This window comes from Spea bombifrons, chromosome 3 (assembly GCF_027358695.1).
Source record: "Spea bombifrons isolate aSpeBom1 chromosome 3, aSpeBom1.2.pri, whole genome shotgun sequence".
NCBI lineage: Eukaryota > Metazoa > Chordata > Amphibia > Anura > Pelobatidae > Spea > Spea bombifrons.
In genome coordinates, this window is record NC_071089.1 from 95447179 (window position 1) to 95453178 (window position 6000).

Consider the following 6000-nt stretch of genomic DNA (forward strand, 5'->3'; position numbering starts at 1 on the left):
ATTTTCTGAAAGCCGTGAAAATAATGGTCCCATGTTGGAGAACACTGTTAAGCCTAGTGAATTCAGGACTGTCTAAGGATGCTAAGGAAGAATGAAATACTAATGACATGTAGTGTTACAGGAGTAACATTGTGACATTAATCGTAATTGGATAAATAATGATGAACTATTAGGGCCTTTGGGACCTAGAGGAGTTTTGCCTTGGGCCCACCCAGTAACCGTCAGGGGCAAGGTAATGCCCCTTCACCCTCTCTGATACTGGAGAACACAAAGACATGTCTTTATTTGAGTTGGGCACAAGACAAACCATGCAAAGGCCATCGAGGAAAGGGCGATGGTGGCACCATGTAGTCACCAACAGGAAAGAAAAGGATAGTGACACAATGACCAATTGCTGATGGTGGCAACCACATTATTGTAATAATGGTCTTTAGTAGGGCACATCTCTTGCTGGTAATGTGTTTATTCATGAAAACACCTATGGGAACACACAAATTCTCATGAGCCAGTGGAAGGGGCCCACATTTTTCCAGAAATTTCACTAAATCTTTCTATGCAAAGACAGTATTTGCCACCCATTGTGGTTTACAAGCTAGCTGGTGACAAAATAATGATTAGCCTGTCTAGCCAGCTTTTACATCTTTTTTGCCCAAAGAGTCATATTGGCACACATTGGGCTGTGGAAAATGTAGGACATTTTAATGTGGGCATTCTCTGCCTCCCTGTGTGTTTCACAAAAAGACAACTTACAGCGGCCAAGCCTTGTTAGTGGAAAATCACATCAATTAGAAGAGACTGATCAACAGTCAGATAATGCCTTAAATCTTTGGAAGGAACATATGCTTGGATATATTTGAGAGGCATCACTGGATGTCAAAATATATATATATATTTACCATATTTGTGCCCATGGAAAAAAATAACAAATTGACACCTCTATTTCAAGAGGAGCCCCTTATCATCCCCACTAAAAATATGCCAAATGTATGCTGCCACTACCACCGTCACCAGTGTTTGTGTTCTCATAAATGATGTTGTTGGCTAATGTCACTCTAGTCCCCTGTCTCTCACTTCTAGAACTACATTACCTTTAGCCATGAAGTGTCTGGAAAGATGCTTTATGCCATCATTCACACTGTAGTATGTTGCAGTGAAGATTTTCATGGCTGCACATGCACCAGTTCCAGCAGCAGAGATTGCTATCCCTGCCAATACTGCAGTGACTCTTAGAACTTCTGCCGTGAAAATAGTTATACTGCATGTAAACTGCTAGCACTGTATGTATTTTGAGAAACCCCTTGTATGACAGATACCATGTCGTACTCAATAAGTTATGTTGCTGTATTTTTTGGACTACAAATTACTATACAAAAACCTAAAGACCCTGTCATTGCACCTACGGCTGTATGTGTCTAATCTACGCTTAGTCTCATCTTGGATCCCCTTTGTTCTATGCGTGTACTGTGTGTGTATTCCTTCCTATTCCTACGTGCTGCAACTGTGGATCATTGTCCAAGAGACTGTCTCGGTTTTAGTCCTTTTATCTGCAGCTCACAATGGATTTTAATCAATTTAACTAAAGCAAATGTTTATGAATAGTAGAGCTCTGTTCCCCAGCTGTAGGGAACAATACAACTCTTCCCATTCTCAGCCAACGTGATGGATGTCCACAAAACGGAACATGAGGAATCTAGATCACCAAAGATTTCCTATCCATGTAAATCCCAGGCTGCCAATTTGCAGTATATGTACGGGGAACTGATACCAATAATCATATAATTTGTCTTTTAAATTAAATTTTCCTGTCTCAGCAGCCCCCTTCTTCCATTTATTTTTTCTCGACTGTCTGGCATATGATCTTCTTAGCAGTCTAGTCTTTATTGGCCATAAAAGATTTTGATGAATCAGCAAGGCTAATACATTCAGTGACCTCCCTTCTCAACATGCATTTGCAGAGACGTAACACGGAAACCACATACTGAAGCCTCAATGCACCTCCTGTCTGTTATGTATACTTTTAATTATTGAAAAGCATTACTGCAAAATATACCGTTTATGGATTTATGTAAATTCATAGATAGCAGCTAAAGAAATTTAATTAGCGATGCAATGTCTCACTGTTATTATGGCCGCAGAAGATTTTCACCCAAGCCTATATGACACACACAAAGACATAAGATTATTAAGATGTTAACTCTTAACTGAATAGCTGTTTCTCATTGAGGTTGAAGCCTAGAGACCATGTGAGTTCAACAATAGCTCTAAACCTATCCTTTAAATATTTCCCAGCACAAAGATTATTCAAATTTAGTTTGTGTAAGCAGCAAATGTCTAGTTGTCGATTGTGAGATTGTGTGATCCAAGCATGATCCAAATACAAATGCATTAAGTAATGGGACACTCAGCTAGGATTGCCATGTGGCCAGAAGTTGACCTATTTTAAGGTTAAGCTGGTTGCTGGTAGGTCACACTAAAATATACCAAGCTTATTTTCCTTTTTCTGTAACATAGATACAATATTCAGGGCTGGGTAATATGCATACAATATGCATGTGTGTGTGTGAGTACCGTATACGCATTAGCTGAGGACTTTTTTAAACTTAGAGCTGCCATTGTTTCAGTGAACATTCTTCCCATCTAAATCCTAGATCTACTATTACATCCATAGGGTGATTACATCAGCCATGTTTTCCAGGACACATCTATTTTTTACATATTGCTGACTAGCCCAGATAAAATGCTGCCCTGCAGTATGGGGGGGGGTATATCTGGCTAATTGGCACCCTTTCATGAGTCTGCACATCCCACACACTACAGAGTAGCATTTTATCCTGGCTGGTCTGCAATATGTAAAAATTATGTGTGTTCTGGAAAACATGTTTGATGTGGTCATAGGGTGACCACATGTCCCGGATTGCCCAGGACAGTCCCACAATGGGACTTTAAGTCCCGGCAAGCCTCAATCCGGGACAATGCATGAATCAGTGGTGTCGGCATGAACCGAGGGAGCACTAATTGATGCGGAGGAGAGAAAGGGGCAACAAGTGCTAACCTAAGTCGCGGTTCTGGCAATTCATGCTGAGCGCCGGAATATAACGTCATATCCTGGCGCTCAGCAGTGAAGCAGCACGCATCGCGGCAGAGAATCAAGACAGAAGCCTCACGCTTCCACCGCAGGACTTCTACAAGGTAAGTGAACTACAAAGGGGGGAGAGGGTAGATAGTGAGAAGGGGAGGGGATGGGGTAGATAGTGAAAAGGGGGGAGAAGGGGTAGATAGTGAGAAGGGGAGGAGAGGGGTACAGAGTGAGAAGGGGAGAGTGAATAGATAGTGAGGGAGGGAAAGAGGTGGTATTTAGTGAGAAAAGGGGGAGAGGGGTAGATAGTGAGAGAAAGGAGGAGAGGTAGCTAGCGAGAGAGGGGATAGTAAGAATATTCAAATAGATAAAGAGTGAGAATGTGTGAGAGAATTAATTCATGTGTGGATGCATTGTGTGAACGAGTGAGAGAATGAAATAATGTGTGGATGCATTGTGTAAATGAGTGATTTAATTAATGAATTTGTGAGAATGCATTAATGAATATGTGTAAATGATGTGTGTGAAATATACCCTCTATACCCTCAGTGCTGGGTTTACATTTGATTTCCAGTTGATCTATACCCTCAATGCTATGTTTCCATACATTCTTATTGTATACCTGCAAATACAGGATTTGTATGTCTGATTCTGAGTTCACATGTGAATTTCCATTCATCTATACATGCAACGTTAGGTTTGTGTGTTAATGTGTTGATCTGCTATGCTATGTTTACATACATCATTTATGTATACCTACAAATATAGGGTTTGTATACCTTATTCAGTTGATCTATACGTGCAAGTGCTGTTTCATGTTTTGTTTATTTGATCTATATCTGAACTACAGGAAGTAAGTAAAAGAGAGGTATGTCTTTGTGAATGAGGGGACACTGGGGATGATTGCGGGGGAATAGGATCTCTCAATGTCATGGTAGAGTCAGAAGGAGAGAAGACTGCACTGACTCTCACAGTATTCCCCTAATCTGCAGTCAGTGTGGCAAATATTTTTTGGTGCGGGAGCGGAGGGAAGTTTGCGTGACTGTGTGTGGAATGTCTGGTAATAGAGGAGTTGATACTCTCAATCTGCTCGAGTCAGTAATGATTGTATGTATATTATTAAATCTGAAATCAACATGGTTTTCAAGGCTTCCTAATAATTCATAATTAATAGTATATGTGAATTAGTGTGTATAATATACACCTGTGTGTGTAATCTCATGCGCTTCATAGTGTGTCCCTGAATGGCAGAAATGAAATGTGGTCACCCTATGTGGTCACCCTACCCAGAACCCTCTCCCAACGATAGAGGATGTGTGCTTTGTCAGGAGAAGGCAGCACCTACCTCACCATATCCTGTGGCGTTTATTCGGAAGTGAAGTTTGCAAGAGAGTTTGCTATTTCAACTCGCTGACTTCAATCTAGTACGAAGGAACAACCCCAATGCTTCAATGGCCTTCCATGATGTAAAATGATGATGTGGAAAAGTCTCCACATTTATTAAACTATGTGTTATGCAAAGTTCTTTCTACTGTCTCTAGTTCGCCAAAAACCTACTGTTTTCAAGGGAAACATATTAGATGTAAACCGTCATAATGTTAAATGAGTTTAATGGATGTAAAATGGAAATCTTGTGCAAATTCACCTGGTCACTCTCACTTTAGTGAAGAGCCCCATTGACATGTTCTATTTCCACGAATCCAGGGGTGGTGAAGTAACAACCATTCACAGCACTCTCAGCAGTGATATTATTATATGATGTTTGGGAAAGGAATTTTTATTTTATTTCATGCCAAGGTTTTATGTGTGTGTGTGTGCTCAGAATTTCCAGTGGGACAGTGCAGAATCTCTATAAATTCAATAATTACAAACGTCAGAAGACCTGTACTATATTTTCTGGAGTATCACATAATACCATATACATTATTTAGACATTTATAGTATTTTCTGTTAGCACAATGCAGTTTTTTTATTATCTGTATTCTTACACCCTTATTTTCCCATAAGCCGTTTAACCATTTATTCTCTATAGAGTTTACCAACAGCATTTGCACACGCCAATTCAAATCATACAACATATGAAAATCCCGATCTCTCGCTCAAATGATGGAAAATGTTGTGTATTTGCATATAGCGGAGAGCTGTGCAACATATTCTATTTCTTTCTCAAAATAAGTTTCCTGTCCTCGTATAACCCAATACATTTTCTTTGCGTAAGTACGTAATCAAGTTCAAGGTTACTTCAACTTTTGAATTCTCACTACACATGCTCCACATTTCTGGGTTGATCTTTTAATCCTAAATGCCAAGTTAAACTCTTTGTTCTTCTGTTATGGATCTTTTATCTTCTCCCAAAGAATGTGTTGAATCTCCTGGGTGTCTCCTGTTCTTTGTTATGACTCCAGCAGTACTTAACCTTTCACTTTCGAGCATCCACCTTCTTTAACCAAATATAAAACTTTTGCACTTCTTATTTTCTCAATTACTTACCAAAAGTAGGTAATATTTTGTATGTTCCTCATTTTTAAATCTATAGACTCTGGGAATTGGGGTACGGGATAAGAGAGCTGAATTTAGTGTTATGGTGAACAGGTTGAAATATAATTGGTATTATTCTATTTGACCCCTAAGTTTCTACTACACCTACCTACACACAGCTGCACAACCAACGGTGAGCCCCATTTAATTATAAATCAAGCTTTTTGGGCATTTCAGATTCTTCTGATGAGTCACCCCCATAACACCAGTATTAAAATGATCATTTAATTATGAATGAACTGTATCCTACAGTATAAACCAAATAATTGAGAAGAACTACAGTTTTAAAAGGCCTGCATGCTTTATCATTTTAATGGCACCATTTAGGTCAAGGGTGTTCAACCTGCGGCCCTTCAGCTGCTGCAGGACTACATCTCCCATACTCC